Source organism: Eumetopias jubatus, unplaced genomic scaffold (genome assembly GCF_037043125.1).
Source record: "Eumetopias jubatus isolate StellerSeaLion01/CBP00866 unplaced genomic scaffold, mEumJub1_p1.0 scaffold_10, whole genome shotgun sequence".
NCBI lineage: Eukaryota > Metazoa > Chordata > Mammalia > Carnivora > Otariidae > Eumetopias > Eumetopias jubatus.
This window is the reverse complement of record NW_028274816.1, coordinates 26,132,945-26,149,470: the sequence shown is the minus strand read 5'-3', so window position 1 is coordinate 26,149,470 and position 16,526 is coordinate 26,132,945. Positions and strand designations below refer to the sequence as shown.

Here is a 16,526-nt window from a genome sequence, read left to right as displayed (position 1 = left end):
CATAACCAATAATTGCATTTAAAAATTAATTTGGGGGCGCACCTGGGTGGTTCAGTCGTTAAGCATCTGCCTTCAGCTCAGGTCATGATCCCAGGGTCCTGGGATCGAGCCCTGCATCAGGCTCCCTGCTCCGCGGGAAGCCCGCTTCTCCCTCTCCCACTCCCCCTGCTTGTGTTCCGTCTCTCGCCTTGTCTCTCTCTGTCACATAAATACAAAATCTTAAAAAAAAATTAATTTGGGGGGGCGCCTGGGTGGCTCAGTCAGTTGAGTGACCAACTCTTGATTTCAGCTCAGGTCATGATCCCAGGTGCTGGGATCTAGCCCGGTATCGGTATCGGTATCGGGCTTCTTGCTCAGTGGGGAGTCTGCTCCTCCCTCTGCCTCTGCCCCTACCACTTGTGCTCTCTTGTTCTGATTCAAATAAATAAATAAATAAATACTAACCTGGGGGTCCCTAGGTCCACTGACTTCCACTCAGGTCATGATCTCAGGGTCCTGGGATCGAGCCCTGTGCTGGGTTCCCTGCTTAGCCAGGAATCTGCTTCTCCCACTTCCCCTCACTCTGCCCTTCTGCCCCCCACTCATGTGCTCGTGCTCTCTGTCTCAAAAAAATAAATAAAATCTTGGGGCGCTTGGGTGGCTCAGTCGTTAAGCGTCTGCCTTTGGCTCAGGTCATGATCCCAGAGTCCTGGGATCGAGCCCCAAGTCGGGCTCTCTGCTCAGCAGAAAGCCTGCTTCTCCCTCTCCCACTCCCCGGCTTGTGGTCCCTCTCTCGCTGTGTCTCTCTCTGTCAAATAAATAAATAAAATCTTAAAAAAAATCAATTTGGTTAAATAAAAATCTTAAAAAAAAATGGGACACCTGGGTGGCTTAGTCGCTTAAGAGTCTGCCTTTGACTCAGGTCACGATCCCGGGGTCCTGAGATCTAGTCCCACATCGGGGTCCTTGTTCAGCGGGGAGCCTGCTTCTCCCTCTGCCTCTGCCTCAGCCTGCCGCTCCCCCTGCTTGTGTGTGCGCGCGCTCTCTGGTAAATAAATAAAAATCTTAAAAAAAAAATAAATCTGGCATTTTGCTGTGAACCTAAAACTGCTCTAAAACATAAAGGCAATTAAAAAGAAAAACAGGGGTGCCTGTGTGGTTCAGTTGGTTAAGCGTCCAACTCTTGATCTCGGCTCAAGAGTAAGTTGGAACTCCACACTGGGCATGGAGCCTGATAAAAACAAAAACCAAAACAATTGTACAAGAAACTAATTAATCTGACCATCTTGTTTTCTCAGCCTCTCCTTTATCCAGTCTCATAGAGTCACTAATATTTAGCCCACTGGAAGTTAGCAAATAATAGAAACTGAAAAGGAAACTAATATTTATTGAGCACCTATGAAGTGCTAAAGAGCTTTACATACACTATTTCTTTTAATTCTCATTATTGTCTCCATTTTATAGGTGAGAAAAAGGAAGCTCACAGCTAGTAAGTGGCAGATCCCAGACACACAGGATTCCACTGATTTCCTGACAGCACTTCTCATTCATTCTGTTTGCACACTTTCTTTAAAATACTCATTTTTTAAAAAAGATTTTATTTACTTGTTTTATTTATTTATTTAAGAGAGGGTGGGCAGGAGCAGAGGGAGAGGGACAAACTGACTCCATGCTGAGTGCAGTGCCCACCACGGGGCTTGATCCCACAACCCTGAGATCAGGAGCCTGAGATCATGACCTGAGCCAAAACCAAGAGTCCGATGCTTATTGGACTGAGCCACAATAAGACATTTATTCCAGGATGCCTGGGTGGCTCAGTCGGTTAAGCGTCGGCCTTCAGCTCAGGTCATGATCCCGGGGTCTTGGGATTGCGTCCGCATCAGGCTCCCCCTGCCTGCCACTCCCCTTGCTTGTGCTCTCTCTCTCTTTCTGACAAATAAATAAATAAAATATTTTTTAAATGTTTAAAAAAAAGACACATATTGTTCTAGTTTCTTTGCTCTCTCATGCACATCTGACAGAGGTACCATTTACCAAAAGTCTTATAGCTAGTAAGTGGGTAGGGTTTAAATACACACCATTCTGCCTTCCTGGAAAAACTAATAATTATAAGAGAAATAAGGATTCAGGAGAAAACAAGAGTTTATTGACTATAATTAATAATATATTTTTTAAAGATTTTATTTGACAGAGAGAGACACAGTGAGAGCAGGAACACAAGCAGGGGGAGTGGGAGAGGGAGAAGCAGGCCCCCTGCCAAGCAGGGAGCCCGATGCGGGACTCAATCCCAGGAGTCCGGGATCATGACCTGAGCCGAAGGCAGCCGCCCAACGACTGAGCCACCCAGGCGCCCCAATTAATAAAATTCTTTAGATCAGGAATCTTCATCTAAAATTTATGGAATTTTAAGAGACAGGAATAATTATATGAGTATACATAAACAGACAGGCAGACAGACAGACAGACACACACACACACACACACACACAATTACAGAGAACCACAGACTTTAAGAGATGGAAGAGATTGTAAATGAGAAACCTTCAGACCCACACATGAGTAGCCATATTAAAATTTGTGCTGAAGAGCCGTGATTCCCAGACAATTAATTGCCCAATCCAAGACCAAGGAATTATGTGGTTTTCTTCAGCATTTCAAGTCTCCGGTTAAGATCTTCAATATCTACTTCCTCAGAACCATAAGGGTCAGTGGATAGGCTTGCTTGAGGTTTTACACTGGGCAAATCAGGCAGCATAAAGTTATCAAAACCAATCTTGGATCTTGATTCTGGCTGTGGAGAAGTTGGGGGGTTGAGTTCTGGACCTGTTCATTTCAATAAATATAATTAAAAGTCACAATAATACAGACTTCCAGAAAGAAATCCCAGACGTAAAGACAGTAGGCTATTATTACTTTTGAGAGGGCAGCATATAATCTGGCTGGAGAACTAGACAACTCCCCCAGCATGCAAATGGTGGTAGTGGTGACATTTTGTTGGCCCTTGCTTCAAGGGCAATCTGGCTTTTTTAAAAAGCACACTTTTTCAAAATATGTGCCATGATGATCCAGTGTGTTAGTGGTTTTAAAACCTTTTTTTGTGTGTGTGTTAAAGATGTCTTGGAGATCTACATCCACTTTGAAAACTGTTAGCTACCATAAAGGAACCCACTGTACTCCTAGTGAATCACTAATAACCTCTCACCTATGAACAGTCTGTTTTTTGGTTTTTGTTTTTTTTTTAAGTAGGCTCCATGCCCAGCATGGAGCCCAATGTTGGGGCTTGAACTCACAACACTGAGCTCAAGACCCGAGCTGAGATCAAGGGTCAGATGCTTAACTGACTGAGCCAGCCAGGCACCCCAAGGAATAGTCGTACAACAACTGGAAAACTTCAACAGATATAAAGCAATTCCAGTTTCTACCAGCATTCCCTATACTTATTAGGAACCAGTAAAGGAAGCAAATTGTTCTCCTCGTGGGAGTCATTCTGAAAGAAAAAAGATCACCGGGATGTCATTGGTTTGAGTTCCAAATACAAAATTTTTAATAGTAAGACTTCAATAAACATCTCATATAATTAACTCAATCACAGTCAAGCTTCCTTCTTGTGAAGCAGAATTCTTTTTTTTATGCCTTCTGGAAATTAGCTTTAGGAGTAACTATGAGTTTTACCTCTTCTGTCACCTGTGGTCTCATATAAGAATTGAGAAATCTTTTATCTTTAAGCCTGGAGATGCTACTTGTGAAAGATAATTCAGTTTAATAAAGTCAGAGGACCCTTTCTCCAACAAATAAGTGGCAAGGAGAAAAGGACAAGCAGGAAGAAGGAAGTATTAGGATGAAAAGATTTAAAAGATATATCAGCAAATACAATGTGTAGATCTTTTTGGATCTTGATTTCAACAAAATAACTGTAAAAATGCATTTTTGAGACAATTAGCAAATATAATGTATATTGAGTATTATATAATATTAAGGAATTATTTTTAATTGTACTGGGCATCATAATGGCATTGTTTTATATTATAAAAACAAAGGGTATGTGTTAGAAATAAATACTGAAGTATTGACAGGTGAAATTATATGACGTCTGAGATTTGCTTTAAAATCCTTCTTCTTGGGGTGCCTGGGTGGCTCAGTCGTTAAGCGTCTGCCTTTGGCACAGGTCATGATCCCAGGGTCCTGGGATCGAGCCCCTCATAGGGCTCCCTGCTCAGCGGGAGGCCTGCTTCTCCCTCTCCCACTCCCCCTGCTTGTGTTCCCTCTCTCACTGTGTCTCTCTCTGTCAAATAAATAAATAAAATCTATAAACAAACAAATAAATAAATTCCTTCTTCCCCACCAAAAAAAGTGTCAGGAAGAGAGAGAGAAAAGAAATAAAAGGAGCAGAACGTTGACAACTGTTAAAATTGATGGGTACATGGAAGTTCATTATATTATTCTAATTTTCTATATGTTTAAAGTTTCCATAATAAAGTTATCTTTTTCATTTTTATTTTACTTCTTTAAGGTTTTATTTTAATTCCAGTTAGTGAGCATGCAGTACTATATTAGTTTCAGGTGTACAATATAGTGATACAACAATTCCATACAACACCTGGGGCTCATCACAACAAGTGCACTCCTAACTCCCCATCACCTGTTTCATCCATTCCCCCCACCACCTCCCTTCTGGTAACCATCAGTTTGTTCTCTAGAGTTAAGACTCTTTCTTCGTTTGTCTCTCTCTCTCTCTCTTCTTTTTTCCTTCTGCTTGTTTTTTCTTATTCCACATATGAGTGAAATCATACAGTATTTGTCTTTCTCTGAATGACTTATAGAAGCATTATTTACAATGGCCAAGATATGGAAGCAGCCCAAGTGTCCATCAATTGATGAATGGATAAAGAAGATGTGGTATATATACACAATGGAATATTATTCAGCCATAAAAGGAATGAAATCCTGCTATTTGCAATGACATGGATGGAGCTAGAGATTATAACTCTTTTTTTATTTTATTTATTTATTTATTTATTTATTTTACAGAGAGAGAGAGAGTTAGCAAGAGCAGAAACACAAGCAGGGAAAGTGGGAGAGGGAGAAGCATACTCCCCGCTGAGTAGGGAGCCCGATATGGGGCTCAATCCCAGAACCCTGGGACCATGACCCTAGCCAAAGGCAGATGCTTAACGACTGAGCCACCCAGGAGCCCCTATAGCTCTTTTTTATATTAAATCAGAGGACTTGCCTTCCAAGACTGGAAGCTGAGCAATACACAAGGTATGGTTCAGACAAATAATTTCAACAAGGAAAATCAGAGTTAAATTATGTCTGAAATAAAAAATCTTTAAAAAAGAGTTTCATGGGGTCAGAAATGCCTACAAGGTAAAAAGAATAAAAATAATTTCTCTTTACTTCATACTGAAAGAAGAGAGAACAAAGAAAATTAATGTCTAGGGTGGCTGGGTGGCTCAGTTGGTTAAGTGACTGCCTTCGGCTCAGGTCATGATCCTGGAGTCCCGGGATCGAGTCCCACATCGGGCTCCCTGCTCAGCAGGGAGTCTGCTTCTCCCTCTGACCCTCTTCCCTCTCGTGCTCTCTATCTCTCATTCTCTCTCTCAAGTAAATAAATAAAATCTTTAAAAAAAAGAAAATTAATGTCTAAGGCTCCTTAGCTTCTATTTATTTGACTTTTCTAGATTTATATATACAAAGTTTTGAGATTTTTATACTATTTTCAACAAGAGTAAACTGTTTTCACTACATATAAATTAAATATTGAAGCATGCGTCTAAATTACTGTACATTAAAGACTTTCAAATTTGTCCAGCTTATAAAAATGTTCCTTGCAGTCTTACTTTGGTATTGTTAAGAGGTTGATAAAAGACTACAGGCCTAGTTCTCATGAGTTCAGCATAAAAACACAACAACTGTCAGCTAAATGACTGTAAATATGCCCCCTGGCCTTAAAAAACTTCACAAAGATTATTGTACCATTCAAAAAGCCCATGCAGAAATCTACTCTACCACTATTGGTAGTAGCATTCCAGATTCAGTTTCCCTTTCTGTACTCATCTGACTTTCAGGAGGAAGGCATGAGAAACAAGGGGCTGGGGATCTCATAGGAAAGGGCCCCAGTGCAGATGTTCGCAATGGCAATGCCCTGAGGGGATAACCAGTTCCTGCTGAAGTCCCACCTATTCTGCCGCGGGTGCCTTTCTTGACATCCTTAGGAAATCCAACACTGACCAAGTCTGTTAGGGCTTCAGCCTGAGGCAAGAGGGTAAGAATCACATTGGGTTCTCAGTTGATCACACATTTGTTTATTGCATCCCTACTACCTGCCAAACATTCTTGGAAGCACAGGGGAAGAAATGGTGAGCAAAGAGACATGGGTCCTGCCCTCATGCAGCTTAGACCCAAGTGTAAGTCAGTGACAGTTAAAGCAGCCTTCGAACCTCTGGCCCACAAGCTTCTTCTTTCTCTTTCAATGACTATGTTTTGAGTGCCTATGAGGTCAGACCCTGTGGTACATCAATGATCAAGAGCTACACATAAATGTCCATAGATAGATCTACAGGAAAGTTTATCAAACTTCAGCAGTGGTAAACTCTGGATTCATTCATTCGTTTGACAGAATCTACTGACCACTTAATGTAAGGTTGGCATAGTACCAGGGATGCTGCAGTGAACAAGACAGACAAAAGTCCCTGTCCACATACAACTGATATTCCAGGGGAAGAAACAGATATAAACAAGATCACTAAGTTAACCGTACAATATGTCAGATAGAGATAAGAGCAATAGGAAAAAAAAACATAAAGCAGAGAAGAGGGAAGAGGTTGACATTTCAGAGAAGGTAGCTGGGAAGGGACTCAGAGAAGAGAACATGTAAGTGCAGACCTGAAGGAAGTAAGGGAGGGACGGGGCAGATAGCTAGAGAACACAGAGTACCGGAAGTACAAAGGTCCTGAGGTAGGAACTAGCATGTGTGTTTGAAGAAGCCCGAGGAGGCCAGTGTGGTTGAGGCAGAGTAAATAAGAGGGGAGAGTAGAGAGAATGAGGCCAGAGGGAAGAGGTGAGAGGGCCTGTGGGCCACCTCCTTGGTCAGAGGAAAGCTGCTGCCTGTTATTCTAAGTGAAATAAAAAGCCAGTGGAAGGGGGCCTCTGGGTGGCTCGGTGGGTTAAGCGTCGGATTTCAGCTCAGGTCACGATCTCAGGGTTCAGGGATTGAGCCCCACCCCAAGTCCCGCCCAGCAGGGAGTCTGCTTCTTCTCCCTCTGTTCCTCCCCTCCAGCTTGTGTGTGTGCTCTCTCTCAAATATGTAATTTTTTTTTTTTTAAGCCACTGGAAGGCTTTTTAAAGCAGAGGAGTGACATGATCTGACTTAGGTACTAACCGGTCTCTGCTGTATTGAACATCAGTTAATGGGGAAGAGGAGTACAAGCAGGAAAACCAGTTAAGAGGCTATTGCAGTCATCCGGGCAAGAGATTGTTGTAGATTAGACCAGTGTGCTGTCAGTGGAGGTGGTGGGAAGTGACAGGATTCTGGATATATTTAGAAGGTAGAGTGGTTACACCACAGATTTGCTGAAGATTGGGTGGGGGCTAGGCATTTCGAGAAGGGGTGGAGTCAAGGAAAATATCAAGATTTTGCCCTCGCATAGAATTGCTGTCAACTATAGAACGAGTAAGTCCTTGAAAGGGGTAGGAGCACTTTTGGACATGTTAAGTTTGAGATGCCTCTGAAACACCCAGGTGAAGATATCAAGAAGGTGGGCGGATATATCAGCCTGGAGTTTGTATCAGCCTAGAGGTCTTAGCTAGTGATATACATGTGGAAGTCCTCAACATAAAGATGGGATTGAAAACCATGAGGTACAATGAAATCATCCAAAGAAGAGAGAAGGAAGAGGAAAAGTCTAGAGACTGAGCCCTTGGGTACATCTCTAGTGGCATTTCATGCGGCTTTTACTTCTTCAAAGTCCCTTTCTGTATTGTCTAAATTTTTACAAAGTGTCTTTTTTCAACAAACCATAGAACTCTTTGTAAGAGCGAAAAAAAAAAAAAAAGAGTAAAAGAGTCCCTGTCGGGAAACCATCAGGAGCAAAGCATCAGAGAAATGTGCCCCTTGACCACAATCCAACATGGTACATGCCACCTCAGCAATTCAAAGGCATTAGGGGGATATCCCTCTTGCCCTAAAACATTCCATGACTACCTTTTGGAAGCTTAAACGACCCTCAGTGAAGATGAAAAGCAAAACTTGATTACATTGGCTATGTGCCAGGCACTGCATTTGACTTCCTTATTCATATTCACTCATTGAATCATCTCAACGAACTTATGAGACTTGGTAATAATTATTAACTATTATTATCCCCCTTCTTAAAGTTCAGAGGACTGAGTCTTTGAAAGGGTAATGCCTAAGGTCTCAGGGTTAATAAATGGTGAATTCAGGATCTGAATATGGGCCATTTCACTTTTGAACTCATACTCTTAACCAATACCAAAAGAGAGTGCCTTATACCTTAGGATCTTGCAGCCTTTACTCCAAGAACTCTTTACTAAAATGCAAATTATCTCTGGGATAAAACAGACCTTAAGAACTAAAAATGTTTAACACACTTCTTAGTGTGTGTGTGTTTTGTTTTTTGTTTTTTTACACACTTATAACACTTTAGATCTTCATCTTCGTTTTCTACTCTGTTGTTACCCGCTTAGAAGGGTCATGTGACAGCAGAAGTCAAGCTCTGTTGGAAAAGTATGTGGGCGGAGAAACGGTACAAATGTCACCTGTGTTACAATCCTGCCAGAGTTACTCTGGAAGCCACATTCTTAAGCAGAATAAAAGTCTTCTGGTGCACAATAAAAATCTCAGCTTTAAGTCAAGTCTCCCTTCTTGAAAGTACTCACCATAATGGTTGCCTTGGATTTATATGGCACATTATAGTTCTTAGCAATTTCTATTAGGTACTGTTCTACTAGAACCTGGGGTAGAGCGTTCACATTTAATTTACACATTAACTGCGAGATAAAGAACATAACAGATTTGGTCACACGCATATCTACAAACTCAGAAATAAAAAGAGTTTAGTTTATATCATAAGGCAGCCCTCTCCTAGGATGAAAGAACCTCAAACCAAGTAAAATAAGAGGAAGAAAATAAACAAAAGAAAAAATACTTTGAATCGAGCATTCTGATTTTATAAGTGTTTGAATTATGTCAGAGGTGATATTCAACACACTCAACAACCAGTACAGCAAGGCACCATCCAAACAGAATGGACACCCTGAATGCTGAGAGTGTCTACCAGCATGAAACAACACTGCAGCTAGATCTCTGTGTCTCAGCTGATTGTCAGTCCTGAAATAAATGTGTGGTCATGATGTAAGATATTCAAAAATTGAAGCTTCTAAGTTTATTAACTTCCTTTATATTACTAGGCGAGTTTCATTTAGGAAAATGTATGCTTTCTTCATAAAAAACCATCGCAGCTTGCTTGAGGCTAGTTTTTTGATAAGCATCTGAATTCCCTAGTCCAAAATCTTTATCCAAGTTGCTCTTCCTACAATGCAAAACATATTTCTAAACATCTTTCAGTCTGCACAAAATTATGTGCTCTGAGTTTTCTCATATTTGCTTTTCTTGGACTTCTTAGCTTAGAAAAATGTGTGTCTCTGGAAGGGTACTACCTGAGAGCTGACAGTTCCAATCTCGTTGGTTCGGCACAGTTGGCCATATACTTGGCTGTACTTTGCATACAGCTGATTAGATACCTGGAGCAAACCACCACCAAGAAAGAAATAGAGGCAAAATTCATCAAGTTATGGCAAATTTGCTTGAGATGAAGAACCACCAAAAGAGCAGAAATCATTTTATCTTACCTCATTGGAATTATATTTAGTATCTAAACAACAGCAATAGCAACAGAACAGTGCTTTGCTTTGTTTTTAAATATCTGATAAACATGAAACTTAAAAACTCTAATCCTAAACACCTTATAAATTATGATTCCTATCTCCATACAAATAAATCCAATTTCAAATTTTGCTTTATTATTTTTTTAGGTACGGTTTATTTATTTGTTTCTACCATTGCCATTAAAAGGGAACTATTTTTTCACTTAAAGCCTAGCAGGAGAAAATACTTTTATGGCTGTCTTTAAGAGAAGAAAGGATTCCTCGAAGTAATCCCACAATTCCAAACAAGTAGCACTAGTGATACCCTCACCTACAGTCATGGCACAGGTACTCAGGTACTTCTGACTGGAGGCAAGGAGCTGCCCAGATTAGTGTAGATACAGATTCGGTGAGACCAGAATCCAGTTCCCTAAGACAAACACAAAGTTACGCAACACAGGGTTTTATGTTTCTTCCCCCAACTCCTGCCCCCACTTCAAAGGTAGCCCATGGGGGTGCCTGGGTGCCTCAGTCGGTTAAGCGTCTGCCTTCAGCTCAGGTCATGATCCCTGAGGGGATGCGGGATCGAGCTTCTCCCTCTGCCGCTTCCCCCTGCTCCTGCCCTCTCTCTCTCTCTTTCTCTCTCTCAAATAAATAAATAAAATCTTAAAAAAAAAGAAAAAAGATAGGGGCACCTGGGAGGCTCAGTCAGTTAAGCGTCTGCCTTCGGCTCAGGTCATGATCCCAGGGTCCTGGGATACAGCCCTGCATTGGGCTCCTTGCTCAGCGTAGAGCCTGCTTCTCTCTTTGCCTGCTGCTCCCCCTGCTTGTGTTCTCTCTCTCTGACAAATAAATAAAATATTTTGTTTTAAATATTTTATTTATTTGACAGAGAGAGACACAGCGAGAGAGGGAACACAAGCAGGGGGAGTGGGAGAGGGAGAAGCAGGCTTCCCGCAGAGTAGGGAGCCTGACACGGGGCTCGATCCCAGGACCCTGGGACCACGGAGCCACCCAGGCGCCCCTAAATAAAATCTTTTAATAAATAAATAAATAAATAAATAAATAAATAAATAAATAAATAAGGTAGCCCATGGACAATGTTCAAAATATAATGTAAAATAATTCTTCTTAACTGAAATTAGATATATGTATATATAGGTATATATAACTATATACACACACACGTATGTGTTTATACAACATAGATAAATACAGAAATACATATATAGACTGAAAGAAATATACCAAAATTCTTAGCTCCAGATTTGGTGATTATGGATTCTTTTTCTGTCTGTATTTCCTCACTTTTTTACAAGCTCAGGGGGAAAAAAGACAACCATATGGTTCTAAAAATGGCTCTTTGGACTGACCTAGTCTCTTTGAACAGCACTACTTCTTCCTATAAAAATTAGAGACAAAGTCCTTTGGCATAGTCCCAAGAAGTTGAAGCCCACCCTCTCCCTCACAGGGAGGCAGGGATGCCTTCTCACCCCTTTGAGCCTAAGAAATGGTACAAGTTCCATAGGTCTTACTCTGTGGCTTGGATCAAGCTAAACCAAGCCAGCAGCAGATCACAACACAGCTCCAGGATCTCCATGGCCTCCACAAGGTAGTCTTCTCGGATAATGTGCTCCACTCAGATCCAAGCTCGTTCATCTTTCCCAGCAGTCAGATGGTCAGCAATCTCTTTCCTCGCTTTCTGGGCCTGCTCAGCTGCAGCATGAACCACGTGTATAGAGAAGTGCATGTACAAAGTGGAATTCATTGAATAAAAAAGGCAGGTTATATGATAGGGTGAAACAGTGTTTTCATAAAAAACAAATAAAAAATATACACCATATATGCATATATAAAGTTATTAGTGTTTTGCACTAGGTCAGTCAACAACACCAACATCACCTGGGAACCTGTTGGAAATGCAGATTCTTGGTGCCTACCCCAGAAATACTGAATCAGAAACTCTGAAAGTGAGCCCAGCAATCTGTGTTTGAACAAGCCCTCCAATTCTGACACGTGTTGAAGGCTAAGGTCTACTGCTCTAGGGGGTGCTTTGACGAGCGGTCTTTGTTTTATCCTTTCGGGTTGCCTTGCTTTTCTAAAATGTCCCATAGTGAACATTTATTTTTTTTGTAATAAAAAGATTATTTAAAGATTTTATTTATTTATTTGAGAGAGAGAGAGCACAAGCAGGGGTAGGGGCAAAGGGACAAGCAGATTCCCCATTGAGTGCAGAGTCCCAAGTGGGGCTCAATCCCAGGACCCTAAGATCATGACCTTAGCCGAAGTCAGAGGCTTAACTGACTGAGCCACCCAGGCACCCCCATAAGAAAAAGATTATTTAAAAAAGAAGAATGCATGAAGTGCTTTGCATTTAAAAAACTGTCCTCAGGGACGCCTGGCTGGTTCAGTCGGTGGATCATGACACTCCTCATCTCAGGATTTTGGGTTCAAGCCCCATGTTGGGTGTAGAGATTACTTAAAAATAAAATCTTAAAAAATAAATAAAAAAATAAGGAACTGTTTTCATATTTACAGTTCCATTTGATCCCTGTAACACTTGTGTGAGGTTCATATTGTTATTTGCATTTTACAGTGGAGAAAATTGAAATACTGAGAGGTTAAATTGCTTGCCCATGGTCACATGACTAGGAGTGACTGAATTAGAACAAGGCCAAATCTTCAGACTGCAAGTTCCTATGCTTTTTCACCATAGTATGCCAATAAAATGAACAAGTAGAGTCATGCTGGGGAGGTAACAAATGTAACCTGTCCCAGGCCAATCCACTGAGATAAATCTTACCACCTTGTTTTATCAACTGATGACTGAGCCTGGGGAAAGAGGCGTTTCACAAGTCAGGAAAACCTGAGCCTCCAAACTATGTAACCCGTCTGTTCACCGAGTTATGCTCACCTTCTAATCATGAACAGAGTTACTCTGTCATTGCAAGCAAATCTTGACATGAGACTACTTTTGAATCTGAAGTAAACACAAAGCTCAGGGCTTGAAAGATTGCTTAGCCAAGTCCAAAGTAGGAAAATGTTCTCTGCCCTAGACATCACAGGGAAAAGAAATTACAGTAGAACTGGACTTGTTTCAGATAAATAGTGAACTGTTGTTACACCACTACTAATATTGGCAAACATTTATTGTGTGCCCAGGTTTGTGTTACAAATAGAACTCTGGAGTGATAGAAAGTCAAGATTACTGTCTCCCTTTAAAGAAGACTAAGTTTAGGTAAGACAGAGCTAATTTGCTTTACTTACCTCAAATCACTCCAGCACTCCAAGTTTACATTTCATTTGTAAAAAGAGGATATAATTTATCTGGATAATTATACGTGCCACTGAATTGCCAGGATCAAATAAAAGGACACTTGGGCATGCAGTATAAAATTTACAAGTTCTGGGGCACCTGGGTGGCTCAGCCATTAAGCATTTGTCTTTGGCTCAGGTCATGATCCCAGGGTCCTGGGATCGAGCCCCACATCGGGCTCCCTGCTCAGCGGGGAGCCTGCTTCTCCCTCTCCCACTCCCCCTGCTTGTGTTCCCTCTCTCGCTGTGTCTCTCTCTATCAAATGAATAAATAAAATCTTAAAACAAAAATAATAATAAAATGATAAAATAAAATTCACAAGCTCTGCGTACACCACCAATGTCATCATCATGGTTCATAACAATGATGGGTACCATTGGGTTTGCCTAAATTTTATTTGTTTAAGGTATTTTTCTTAGGCCCTAATATTCTAAAGAATGCCCAAAAATCAATTTGGAAGTTAAAGTAATAGCTGCCTCTCCACTGACAGATCACAGTAATTCAAGAGTAAATAGTGCTGTTTATGGGGCACTCAGAAAACTGCACACACAAGCAATACTTATTTTACCTGAACCCCCCTCATAATCAGAGATCATCGGTTTTTCAGTTTTTTGAGGGGTTAATGGCTCATGTGACCCACTGAAATGAGGAAAGAGCAAGAGGCAACAGAAAATAGGTTGGATTTAAAGAAAGAAGACAACACTTGTCAGCTACTACCCTAGCTCATGGGTATAACACTCACTACTTGAGCTGTCACCTGATAGAAGAAATAGTTTTTTTTTTTTTTGGTGTGTTCAAAAACACATAAGGAAGCCCTTCCAGAAAAATTTGCCCAGCAGCTCAAATTTAATAGCAACTGCCCATTTGAAAAGGCCTGACTAGATAAAGTTCTCTGATTTGGTGAAGAAGAGTCCAGTAATCTGGACATTGTTTTATATTTTAAGTCTTTGGAAACTTTTTTTTTTTAATTAAACTTTTTATTTTGAGATCATTGTAGATTCACGTGCAGTTTGTGAGAAGTAATACAGAAAGATCCAGGGTTCCCTTTACTTAGTTTCATGCAGGGATCACATCTTACAAAATCAAAATACTGATATTGATACCATCAAGATACAGAACAGTCTTTGCAAACTTTTAAGTGATTTGATCACTATAATCATCATTCCCACAAGTCAGGCACATTCCTTTGAACTCCAAAATTGCTAAGTAACGTCTTGGGAGATCTCTGGGGTGGGGGAGGGTAGAGCTCAGTGACGAGAGGCAGCTTATTGTGCTGTCTGGAGTGTTTACTCACTTTTCCTTTTTTCCAGGAGTTTTAGGCGATTGACAACCAGTTGCAGGTTGACCTGAAGATGATCAGCTTGGAAGGCAGAGATGAACATGATTTCACCACAAGGCACAGCAGCTTGCAAATCACCTTGATGAGCCAGTTTCGCAGAGCAAGAGTTATCAATGTCATGGGGGCATTAATTTAGCCACATCTACTCTATTCATTCACTAGGCCCCAGTAAGGAATTCCTGGCTGCTCAGCAATGGCCTAAATGTATTTCCTTCTCTGTGGCCCAATTCCCCAGATAGGACTATTCCAATTCAAATAAGGGTTAGGTTTCCTTCAGTTTATTCCAATCGTCAGTGTTCTGACTCCAACTTTTCAGAGTTCTGCAGGAAGTTTCTGATAAAAATGAAAGCCTTTGGCAAGTGTCTGAGGAAGCAGACAACAGATCGAGATTCCCATCCCCAAAGGATGTATTAGTCACTTATGGAGAAATTCCAAGACCTCCTTGTAAATAAAATATTAATGAATTTGAAAGGGAGATCCCCACTGGACTTTGGAGAGGGCACAGAATATTAAAAGCAGGTGGAAATAAGGACACAGAATTGTTCAGAAAAGTAGATAGAACAGAAGCTTGAAAACTGCACATTTCTACATTTGGACATCTAGAAAAGTTTTTGAAAAATAATCTAATACCAGGCACCAACACATGTCTTGGGAAAGCTAAATCTGCCAAGTATTCCTAGAATTTCAAACTATACTTGAGATTGTTGTTTCTGCCATTGACATACAAAGATAAAGTTCTCCCCTACAATGACACCTTTACGTGCTAAGCAATGCAAGCAAAAAGACATGACAGTATGAAAAAAAACCACCTATTCCTCTTGTTATGACACACATGGTTCCCCAAATTACCAGCACTTCTCTCTGGTTTGATCCCTTAACGTCAAAAAAGAGTTGGGATAGTTGTCGGAACGTCCCCTGCCTGTACGACAGGTCTAGAAAAATCACCAATGAGGAACTAGGCAACACAGAGAGCTGGTTTGAAACTCGTGCCTGATTAGGGAGAAGAAGAACCAGCTCAGCAGGGTTTTGTGGTCATTGTTGTTTTCCTCTCAACAGAGTAGGTCAAACTCTCCCATCACACAAATTCAATCTACACACATCAAAGGAATTCAGTGGGAATCCAACAAAAGAGAAGAGGTAGACAAAACAGATGGAAGTATAACTTTTAAGTTCCAAAATGTCTCAAATACCTTTAAAAAATCTTCTTTTGTGGGGCAGGGAAATTTTTTTTAAATGAAAGAAATCTCCTTTCACTTTATCAGTTCTTAAAACTCCATGGAAATTAAACAAACAAATCTGGTGAAAGAAAATGAAGGAATTTTCCGATGAGAGAGACTGAAAAAGGTAACAAACAGGCAAAACTAGGTAAGAATAGAAATAAGGAAATGGGAGCAAAAAAATTAGCAAGGAGAGTCTCCCAGTTTGAGATATCTTTGTGAAATTTCATTCAACAACTATTTATTGAGCCAGTTACAATGAATACGACCCTGGGTTTAGTTATTATAAATAACTTACATAGGGAATTATCCAGGTTCCAGAGAATAACACAGATTTTTGGAGAAATGAGGTAACTTTTAGTTATTTTAGTGTCTTAAATCTAAAAGCTATGTTACTTATTACTAATACTCCTTTCAAACTGTTACTATGGAGCTTCCTACATCAATATGCACAATCAAAGAAATGAAGATTGCTTGGAGTAGAGTTCTAGAAGAGAATACAGCAGAGATATGACCCACTCTTTTGGGACTGCCGAAAAGAGAACATGGTTTTGGTTCCTACCAAACCAGGAAATCACCTGTGTCTCACCAATCAGAACATCCTGTTTTTTTGTTTTTAAATCAGACACGCCTTTGCACTATGTAATCATGTTAATGGCTGGTAGCCAAAAAATTCTTTTTGCTTGCATCTACCTGTGTCTGCTCTCTCAGTTTTGTCTGAAACACCAGCTCTCTGAGAGCGTATCTTAGTCTAGGAGGCAATGGGTATCCTGGATGATCCAAGGGTTTC

At 40.7% G+C, this 16,526-nt stretch overlaps 1 pseudogene; it reads right to left on the bottom strand.

Annotated features, from left to right (window-relative positions):
• Positions 1–2,611: 2,611 nt before the first annotated feature.
• On the bottom strand, positions 2,612–14,604 carry LOC114199115 (IST1 homolog; annotated as a pseudogene).
• Between the last annotated feature and the right edge of the window lie 1,922 nt (positions 14,605–16,526).